The sequence below is a fragment of the Mustelus asterias genome, chromosome 1, assembly GCF_964213995.1.
Source record: "Mustelus asterias chromosome 1, sMusAst1.hap1.1, whole genome shotgun sequence".
In the NCBI taxonomy this organism is placed as follows: domain Eukaryota; kingdom Metazoa; phylum Chordata; class Chondrichthyes; order Carcharhiniformes; family Triakidae; genus Mustelus; species Mustelus asterias.
In genome coordinates this window covers 59457289-59468142 of record NC_135801.1, presented here as the reverse complement: position 1 = coordinate 59468142, position 10854 = coordinate 59457289, and the positions used below count along the sequence as shown (strand labels likewise).

At 45.6% G+C, this 10854-nt stretch overlaps 1 protein-coding gene across 1 annotated transcript in view; it reads right to left on the bottom strand.

Moving 5' to 3' along the window:
- The window catches only part of LOC144493694 (toll-like receptor 2 type-2), a 95223-nt gene that overhangs the window by 81490 nt on the left and 2879 nt on the right, over positions 1–10854 (bottom strand). The window lies entirely within an intron of this gene.

Here is a 10854-nt window from a genome sequence, read left to right as displayed (position 1 = left end):
AAATCTCTACCCAATAAGCAGTTGAGGCTACCCTGTTGAATGTTTTTAAGGCAAGGATAGATAGATTTTTGAACAGTAAAGGAATTAAGGGTTATGGTGAGCGGGCGGGTAAGTGGAGCTGAGTCCATGAAAAGATCAGATATGATCTTATTGAATGGTGGAGCAGGCTTGAGGGGCCAGATGGCCTACTCCTACTCCTAGTTTTTATGTTCTTATTTGCTTGCAGGCTTTCTTGGTGGGGATGTTCCCTTGTTCAAATTAGGCACCTGAGGGGGTGGTTTTGTGCCCATGTTCACTGACAACAAGATTCAGAATTTTCCCTGAAAGGGGAAGATGTCTCGTAGATTTGAGCAACAGGTGTAGCTTGCTGTTTCATGCTGCTATGATGCAGTAGCAACACAAGTGGTATCCATCACCAACAAGATGCTGCGATCAAATCACAAATACATTCTGCCTATCACACAAATGAGTAATGTTGTATATGAATTTCAGTGCCGGCGTGATGCTAGGTATATAGGCCGTACGTCCGAATGGCTGCTGGATCAAAAGGCATGTTCCTTCATTCTTCCTTCTGAGTACACCTGTAGGAAGTGCACCCAATTCCAGCTCCTTGAAGGCCGTGTTAGGGATCTGGAGCTAGAACTGGATGAACTCAGGATCATTCGGGAGGCAGAGACAGTTATAGATAAAAGCGACAGGGAGGTTCATACTCCTAGGAATGAGGATACTTGGGTGACTGTTAGAAGGGATAAGACGCAGTCAGTGCAGCGATCCCCTGTGGCCGTTCCTCTGTATAACAAGCATACCGTTTTGGATACTGTTGGGGAGGACGACTTACCAGGGGTAAGCCATGGGGTACAGGTTTCTGACACAGAGTCTGCCCCTGTTGCTGAGAAGGGAAGGGGGGAGAGGAGTAGAGCATTAGTTATTGGGGACTCCATAGTTAGGGGGATAGATAGGAGATTCTGTGGGAATGAGAGGGACACGCGGCTGGTGTGTTGCCTCCCAGGTGCCAGGGTCCATGATGTCTCGGATCGTGTTTTTGGGATCCTTAAGGGGGAGGGCGACCAGCCCCAAGTTGTGGCTCACATAGGCACCCAAGACATAGGTAGGAAAAGGGATGGGGATGTAAGGCAGAAATTCAGGGAGTTAGGGTGGAAGCTTAGAGCGAGAACAAACAGAGTTGTTATTTCTGGTTTGTTACCCGTGCCACGTGCTAGCGAGGAGAGGAATAGGGAGAGAGAACAGTTGAACACGTGGCTACAGGGATGGTGCAGGAGGGAAGGATTCAGATACCTGGGTAATTGGGGCTCATTCTGGGGTAGGTGGGACCTCTACAAACGGGATGGTCTTCACCTGGACCAGAGGGGTACCAATATCTTGGGGGGGAAATTTGCTAATGCTCTTCGGGAGGGTTTAAACTAATTCGGCAGGGGAATGGGAACCTGAATTGTAGCTCCAGTGTACAGGAGGATGTGAGTGGTGAGGTCATGAATAAGGTTTCAAGGTTGCAGGAATGTACCGGCAGGCAGGAAGGTGGTTTGAAGTGTGTCTACTTCAACGCCAGGAGCATCCGGAATAAGGTGGGTGAACTTGCAGCATGGGTTGGTACCTGGGATTTTGATGTTGTAGCCATTTCGGAGACATGGATAGAGCAAGGACAGGAATGGTTGTTTCCAGGTTCCGGGGTTTAGATGTTTCAGTAAAATCAGGGAAGGTGGTAAAAGAGGGGGAGGTGTGGTATTGTTAGTCAAGGACAGTATTACGGTGGCAGAAAGGACGTTTGATGAGGACTCGTCTACTGAGGTAGTATGGGCTGAGGTTAGAAACAGGAAAGGAGAGGTCACCCTGTTGGAGCTTTCTATAGGTCTCCGAAAAGTTCCAGAGATGTAGAGGAAAGGATTGCAAAGATGATTCTGGATAGGAGCGAAAGTAACAGGGTAATTGTTATGGAGGACTTTAACTTTACAAATATTGACTGGAAATGCTATAGTTTGAGTACTTTAGATGGGTCAGATTTTGTCCAATGTGTGCAGGAGGGTTTCCTGACACAGTATGTAGATAGGCCAACAAGAGGCGAGGCCACATTGGATTTGGTACTGGGTAATGAACCAGGCCAGGTATTAGATTTGGAGGTAGATGAGCACTTTGGTGCTTTAGCGATGGAAAGGGATAGGTATATACCACAGGGCAAGTGTTATAGCTGGGGGAAAGGAAATTATGATGCGATTAGGCGAGATTTAGGATGCATAGAATGGGGAAGAAATCTGCAGGGGATGGGCACAATTGAAATGTGGAGCTTGTTCAAGGAACAGCTACTGGGTGTCCTTGATAAGTATGTACCTGTCAGGCAGGCAGGAAGTGGTTGAGCGAGGGAACCGTGGTTTACTAAAGAAGTTGAATCTCTTGTGAAGAGGAAGAAGGAGACTTATGTAAAGATGGGACGTGAAGGCTCAGTTAGGGCGCTTGAGAGTTACAACTTAGCCAGGAAGGACCTAAAGAGAGAGTTAAGAAGAGCCAGGAGGGGACATGAGAAGTCTTTGGCAGGTAGGATCAAGGAAAACCCTAAAGCCTTTTATAGGTATGTCAGGAATAAAAGAATGACAAGGGTAAGATTACGGCCAGTCAAGGACAGGAGTGGGAAGTTGTGCGTGGAGCCTGAAGAGATAGGAGAGGCGCTAAATGAATATTTTTCGTCAGTATTCACGCAGGAAAAAGACAATGTTGTCGAAGAGAATACTGAGATACAGGCTATTGGACTCGATGGGATTGAGGTTAATAAGGAACGGTGTTAGCAATTCTGGAAAGTGTGAAAATAGATAAGTCCCCTGGGCCGGATGGGATTTATTCCAGGATTCTCTGGGAGGTTAGGGAGGAGATTGCAGAGCCTTTGGCTTTGATCTTTATGTCGTCATTGTCTACAGGAATAGTGCCAGAAGACTGGAGGATAGCAAATGTTGTCCCCTTGTTCAAGAAGGGGAGTAGGGACAACCCTGGTAATTATAGACCAGTGAGCCTTACTTCTGTTGTGGGCAAAGTTTTGGAAAGGATTATAAGAGATAGGATTTACAATCATCCAGAAAGGAATAATTTGATTAGGGATAGTCAGCACGGTTTTGTGAAGGGTAGGTCGTGCCTCACAAACCTTATTGAGTTCTTTGAGAAGGTGACCAAAGAGGTGGATGAGGGTAAAGCAGTTGATGTGGTGTATATGGATTTCAGTAAAGCGTTTGATAAGGTTCCCCACGGTAAGCTATTGCAGAAGATATGGGGGCATGGGATTGAGGGTGATTGAACAGTTTGAATCAGGGATTGGCTAGCTGTAAGAAGACGGAAGGTGGTGGTTGATGGGAAATGTTCATCCTGGAGTTCAGTTACTAGTGGTGTACCGCAAGGATCTGTTTTGGGGCCACTGCTGTTTGTCATTTTTATAAATGACCTGGATGAGGGCGTAGAAGGATGCGTTAGTAAATTTGCAGATGACACTAAAGTCGGTGGAGTTGTGGACAGTGCAGAAGGTTGTTGCAGGTTACAGAGGGACATAGATAAGCTGCAGTGCTGGGCTGAGAGGTGGCAAATGGAGTTCAATGCGGAAAAGTGTGAGGTAATTCACTTTGGAAGGAGTAGCAGGATTACAGAGTACTGGGCTAATGGTAAGATACTTGGTAGTGTGGATGAACAGTGATATCTCGGTGTCCATGTGCATAGATCCCTGAAAGTTGGCACCCAGGTTTATAGGGTTGTTAAGAAGGCGTACAGTGTGTTACCTTTTATTGGTAGAGGGATTGAGTTTCGGAGCCATGATGTCATGTTGCAGCTGTACAAAACTCTGGTGCGGCCGCACTTGGAGTATTGCGTACAGTTCTGGTCGCCGCATTATAGGAAGGATGTGGAAGCATTGGAAAGGGTGCAGAGGAGATTTACCAGGATGTTGCCTGGTATGGTGGGAAGGTCCTATGAGGAAAGGCTGAGTGACTTGAGGCTGTTTTCGTTAAAGAGAAGGTTAAGAGGTGACTTAATAGAGGCATACAAGATGATCAGAGGATCGATAGGGTGGACAATGAGAGCCTTTTTCCTCGGATGGTGATGGCTAGCACAAGGGGACATAGCTTTAAATTGAGGGGTGATAGATATAGGACAGATGTCAGAGGTAGGTTCTTTACTCAGAGAGTAGTAAGGGCGTGGAATGCCCTGCCTGCAACAGTAGTGGACTCGCCAACATTAAGGGCATTTAAATGGTCATTGGATAAACATATGGATGATATTGGAATAGTGTAGGTTAGATGGGCTTTAGATTGGTTTCACAGGTCGGCGCAACATTGAGGGCCAAAGGGCCTGTACTGCGCTGTAATGTTCTATGTTCTATGTTCAACTGCTCACAACAGGCAAAGAACTAACTGTACCCAACCAGCCCATGCTTGGGAAAACCCAAAACATAGTATTCAACATTTGATGTGATTCTGTAATTGGGCAACACTTATTAAACAATCCTGATTGTGCTAAGGATTACACCGAGGGCCAGATTATCAGTTGGGCTTGCAGTGTCACTCACAAGTGCATCCTGATGGGTGCCAGACAGAAAGCTTCTACGGCTTGTCACTTTTTTCAGCAATTTCCATTGTGCTAAATAAAATGTTAATGGTTAGTCCTGTAGCACATTAGTTAATTCACATTGGGTACACGGCTGCATGTCCTGTTACATAGGAGACTTAGGGCCGGATTTTTCTAAGTTACCCTGTCTAGCAGCAAAAAGACAGAAAAATCAAAAATCAGGAGCATTCTCCCCACTAAATTCAATTTGCCTTTTCACGAATGATAATCAGCATCCTTTCCTTAACTCTCCAAATTCTGGCAGGGACTGCTGGATTGGTGAGCTGATTGTCACTGGGATAGCAGAAATTGGCCCCTAATCTGTCAGGAGCAAAGAGGGCCTAAGCAATGGACTCCTCTATGAAGTCACAATATATTGTCCTTTTTAGGCCAAGGCTGTTCTCAATGATTATTCACTGTCTGGGCCTCAGACAAGTTATTAAGAGTTAATGTTATGGCATATTATCTGTAGTAAGTGGAGGTAACTCGATATGGCTTCAACAACAATGGGTTTATTAAACTAATATAACTATATACAAGATAAGGATCTGACAGAACAAATGCACAAGCTTCTTCCTCCCGAGCTCCGACTGAAGATCCTCCCCGTCCCAGGACATGCACCCTCGCTCCCGATTGGTCCAGCTTCCCACACGGCCACTCCATAGGGTCTGGTCTGATCACGTGGCCCACAAAGGATTGTCCCTCAAAGGTAACACATTGCCACACTTTCCCACCCACAATGTGCTCAAGACACACAGTAGACGACTATGCTGAGCTTCCAGTCTGCTCTGTAACAAAGTTTTGGACGAACATTGAGTGTAATACTGAGAGTGCAGACACTAACACTGAAGTACTGTTACGGATTTCCCTCTCTGATGCGCGTTATCACACACGAGGCTTGATGCTCAGGAAATAAAGGCTTTTATTTGCTGTAACAAGGCAGCTACTAATTATATACACGATCCCAGACTGAGGGGTCACAGACAGAGCAGAGACCTTTATACCTCTCCCAGGAGGCGGAGCCCGACTGGGATGTACCACAATAACTATAATACAAGGTGTAACAGCCCAACCCTAACCCCAACAGCAACAAGTAGAACAACCCATCCCTAACCCCAACAGCAACATATATACATACTTGTAGTACTGGCCAGACCCTGGCTCAGTACTATCTAGTGGGAACCAACGATGGTTCACCACACTCTCCTAGTGTGATTTACAGCATGCTTCAGAGTGACTGAAGCTCGTCAGAATCCCAGCCGTGCCGCCACGGTTATCTGCATGTGGATGGTCATCTTGGAAGTCTGAAATTTCAAAATGCTTCTTTCCTCTTGGACGAGGAAGTAACAGAACAAAGCCCTGAGTTTTCTGGTCCAGTAAACCTTGCCCATCGTCCCAATGTGAATGTGGTTACACTGTAATAAATCTGCTCTTCAGAAATATTTATAGGATCAAGAGAAACCAGAGTGTACGACCACAGGTATTTCTTTGTTGGGAATGATAACAGTTTAAAAACAATATAAAGAAAGTGGCTTCATTAATGAAGAGTTACATTACGTAATCTAAAACTTTTCAATAATAAAACAAGTCACAGAATGACCATTATACCAGGCGGTGTAAATAAGCCTTATCTACATTAGAAAATGATAAATTTGCTGTTGCATGCACACTTCTGTGTCACACTTCAAAAAAATACAAAGTAGTCATTTGATACAGGAATAACAATAATGTGATTACAAAAATTAAACAAACATTTTTGTAAAAAGCAAGAGTCATGATCATAGTCCACAGCCTATACTCTGATCTCACCCTATTTTAACTGAGCAACAGCAATTCGGTTTTGTGGCCTAAAACTGCCTGATGATGAGTTGCATCACTTGTTACTCCATTGGAAAGAGATTTGTGCCCACTGGTGGTCAAGAGCAGGAACTACATCAGCTCAATTGCACACCTAATGGGGTGGCCATTGCTGCAGGTTCTGTATAAAATAAGCAATGGGGTGGACAGCCCGCATCAGACTGGGGAACAACCTCAACTATCCCGTCTCTATTTCTGGGGATAGGCCGTAACCAATATTTAATACAAGCTTATCAACTCACACAGGTGCCTTGATTATATTTCTTTCCAACCTGCTTCGTCTTTGTCACATCTGCTCTAATGACACCATCTTCCACACAAGTGCGCGTCCGCCTACCTTTTCCTCCAACTGACTATTTCCCTCCACCATTGTTGACAAGTCCTTCAGCTGCATCCGTTCTATGTCCCACGTTTAAGCCCTCACCCCCTTCCCCACTATTATAGAGTTCTTTTCCTTCTCACTGAGAGCAGGCAGAATGTTCGGTGTGTGAGTGGAAGGATGGAAAGAGTGAATGGCCACTGTGAGGGATGGGTGCGATATGTCAATATGATGGAGTGGCCAGAGAGAAGAAGCAGCCGTGTAGTGAACACCACTTTGTAAGTAAAGCTCTGTTATTTTTAACCCTCCGTGTTTCCGAGCATCAATTCTCCAATATACAACATAAAAACTGGCAACAAGGACTTCGAATGGCGCTTGCTTGCCACCAGAAGGAAAAATACTGGAAAAGTCAGAAAAAGACTTAGAAGAGAAGTTCTTCACATGCTCTGGACATAATGGGCGAGATGGATGTGAGTAATGGTCCTCCACAGAGCAATTAGAGATCCGGGTGTGTTTAAAGAGGCTGAAGCCCGGATTGTTGTCTAGTTTAAAAGAAAAAACAAGGTAGCTGCTGGAAACCCCTTGCAAAGTGTGTGTATGGGGAATGCCCATTAGTAAAAACGTGGCATGCGCGTGGAGCTCCTATACTGAGCATTTTGACTATTTGCGCAGGCAAACAAAATAGCTGAGGATATTAGGATGCCCATGTTCTTGATGGAGAGAAAAACGTTTAATCTCCTCAGACTTTGCGTGCACCCAGAAAAACCAGACGCTAAAATATGTGAACAAATTGTAGATATTTTGCAAGCACATTTTTCACCAATGCCTTTGGTGATTGCAGAGCCCTTCAGATTCCATGAAGGAAATCAAGAGGGAGTGTCAATCCTGCAATTTGTGGCTGTGCTAAAAAGACTTGCAGAATATTGAGAGTTTGGTGATGTGCTGAATGACATAATTCAGGACAGATTTGTCTGTGGTTTGTGAAGTGAAGCAGCACAGAAACGTGTGCTGAGAGTAGCCTTACTTTAAGAAAGGCCATGAAAATTACTGTTTCGATGGAGCTGGCTGCAAAAGAAGCTCTGTGGCCGTTCCTCTGTATAACAAGTATACCGTTTTGGATACTGTTGGTGGGGGGCAGGGGGACTTACCAGAGGTAAGCCATGGGGTACAGGTCTTTGGCACAGAGTCTGCCCCTGTTGCTCAGAAGGGAAAGGGGGGAGAGGAGTAGAGCATTAGTTATTGGGGACTCCATAGTCAGGGGGATAGATAGGAGATTCTGTGGGAATGAGAGGGACTCGCGGCTGGTGTGTTGCCTCCCAGGTGCCAGGGTCCATGATGTCTTGGATCGTGTTTTCGGGATCCTTAAGGGGGAGGGGGACCAGCCCCAAGTCGTGGTTCACATAGGCACCCAAGACATAGGTAGGAAAAGGGATGGGGATGTAAGGCAGAAATTCAGGGAGTTAGGGTGGAAGCTTAGGGCTAGAACAAACAGAGTTGTTATCTCTGGTTTGTTACCCGTGCCACGTGATAGTGAGGAGAGGAATAGGGAGAGAGAGCAATTGAACACGTGGTTACAGGGATGGTGCAGGAGGGAGGGATTCAGATACCTGGATAATTGGGGGTCATTCTGGGGTAGGTGGGACCTCTACAAACGGGATGGTCTACACCTGAACCAGAGGGATACCAATATCTTGGGGGGGAAATTTGCTAATGCTCTTCGGGAGGGTTTAAACTAATTGAGCAGGGGGATGGGAACCTGAATTGTAGCTCCAGTGTACAGGAGGTTGAGAGTAGTGAGGTCATGAATAAGGTTTCAAGGTCACAGGAGTGTACTGGCAGGCAGGAAGGCGGTTTGAAGTGTGTATACTTCAACGCCAGGAGCAGCCGGAATAAGGTGGGTGAGCTTGCAGCATGGGTTGGTACCTGGGATTTCAATGTTGTGGCCATCTCGGAGACATGGATAGAGCAGGGACAGGAATGGTTGTTGCAGGTTCCGCGGTTTAGATGTTTCAGTAAGATCAGGGAAGGTGGTAAAAGAGGTGGAGGTGTGGTATTGTTAGTCAAGGACAGTGTTACGGTGGCAGAAAGGACGTGTGATGAGGACTCGTCCACTGAGGTTGTATGGGCTGAGGTTAGAAACAGGAAAGGAGAGGTCACCCTGTTGGGAGTTTTCTATAGGCCTCCGAAAAGTTCCAGAGATGTAGAGGATTGGATTGCAAAGATGATTCTGGATAGGAGCGAAAGTAACAGGATAGTTGTTATGGGGGACTTTAACTTTACAAATATTGACTGGAAAAGCTATAGTTCGAGTACTTTAGATGGGTCAGTTTTTGTCCAATGTGTGCAGGAGGGTTTCCTGACACAGTATGTAGATAGGCCAACAAGAGGCGAGGCCACATTAGATTTGGTACTGGCTAATGAACCAGGCCAGGTGTCAGATTTGGAGGTAGGTGAACACTTTGGTGATAGTGACCACAATTCGGTTACATTTACTTTAGTGATGGAAAGGGATAAGTATATACCACAGAGCAAGTGTTATAGCTGGGGGAAAGGAAATTATGATGCGATTAGGCGTGATTTAGGATGCATAGGATGTGGAAGGAAACTGCAGGGGATGGGCACAATTGAAATGTGGAGCTTGTTCAAGGAACAGCTACTGCGTGTCCTTGATAAGTATGTACCTGTCAGGTAGGCAGGAAGTGGTCGAGCAAGGGAACCGTGGTTTACTGAAGAAGTTGAATCTCTTGTGAAGAGGAAGAAGGAGACTTTTGTAAAGATGAGACGTGAAGGCTCAGTTAGGGCGCTTGAGAGTTACAACTTAGCCAGGAAGGACCTAAAGAGAGAGTTAAGAAGAGCCAGGAGGGGACATGAGAAGTCTTTGGCAGGTAGGATCAAGGAAAACCCTAAAGCTTTCTATACGTATGTCAGGAATAAAAGAAATACGAGGGTAAGATTAGGGCCTGTCAAGGACAGTAGTGGGAAGTTGTGCGTGGAGTCCGAAGAGATAGGAGAGGCGCTAAATGAATATTTTTTGTCAGTATTCACGCAGGAAAAAGACAACGTTGTCGAGGAGAATACTGAGCTACAGGCTATTGGACTAGACGGGATTGAGGTTCATAAGGAGGAGGTGTTAGCAATTCTGGAAAGTGTGAAAATAGGCAAGTCCCCTGGGCCAGATGGGATTTACCCTAGGATTCTCTGGGAGGCTAGGGAGGAGATTGCAGAGCCTTTGGCTTTGATCTTTATGTCATCATTGTCTACAGGAATAGTGCCAGAAGACTGGAGGATAGCAAATGTTGTCCCCTTGTTCAAGAAGGGGAGTAGAGGCAACCCTTGTAATTATAGACCAGTGAGCCTTACTTCTGTTGTGGGCAAAGGTTTGGAAAGGATTATAAGAGATAGGATTCATAACCATCTAGAATGGAATAATTTGATTAGGGATAGTCAACACGGTTTTGTGAAGGGTAGGTCGTGCCTCACAAACCTTATTGAGTTCTTTGAGAAGGTGACCAAAGAGGTGGATGAGGGTAAAGCAGTTGATGTGGTGTATATGGATTTCAGTAAAGCGTTTGATAATGTTCCCCACAGTAAGCTATTGCAGAAGATACGGGGGCATGGGATTGAGGGTGATTTAGTGGTTTGGATCAGGAATTAGCTAGCTGTAAGAAGACAGAGGGTGGTGGTTGATGGGAAATGTTCATCCTGGAGTTCAGTTACTAGTGGTGTACCGCAAGGATCTGTTTTGGGGCCACTGCTGTTTGTCATTTTTATAAATGACCTGGATGAGGACATAGAAGGATGGGTTAGTAAATTTGCGGATGACACTAAAGTCGGTGGAGTTGTGGACAGTGCGGAAGGATGTTGCAGGTTACAGAGGGACATAGATAAGCTGCAGAGCTGGGCTGAAAGGTGGCAAATGGAGTTTAATGCGGAAAAGTGTGAGGTGATTCACTTTGGAAGGAGTAACAGGAATACAGAGTACTGGGCTAATGGTAAGATACTTGGTAGTGTGGATGAGCAGAGAGATCTGGGTGTCCAAGTGCATAGATCCCTGAAAGTTGGCACCCAGGTTGATAGGGTTGTTAAGA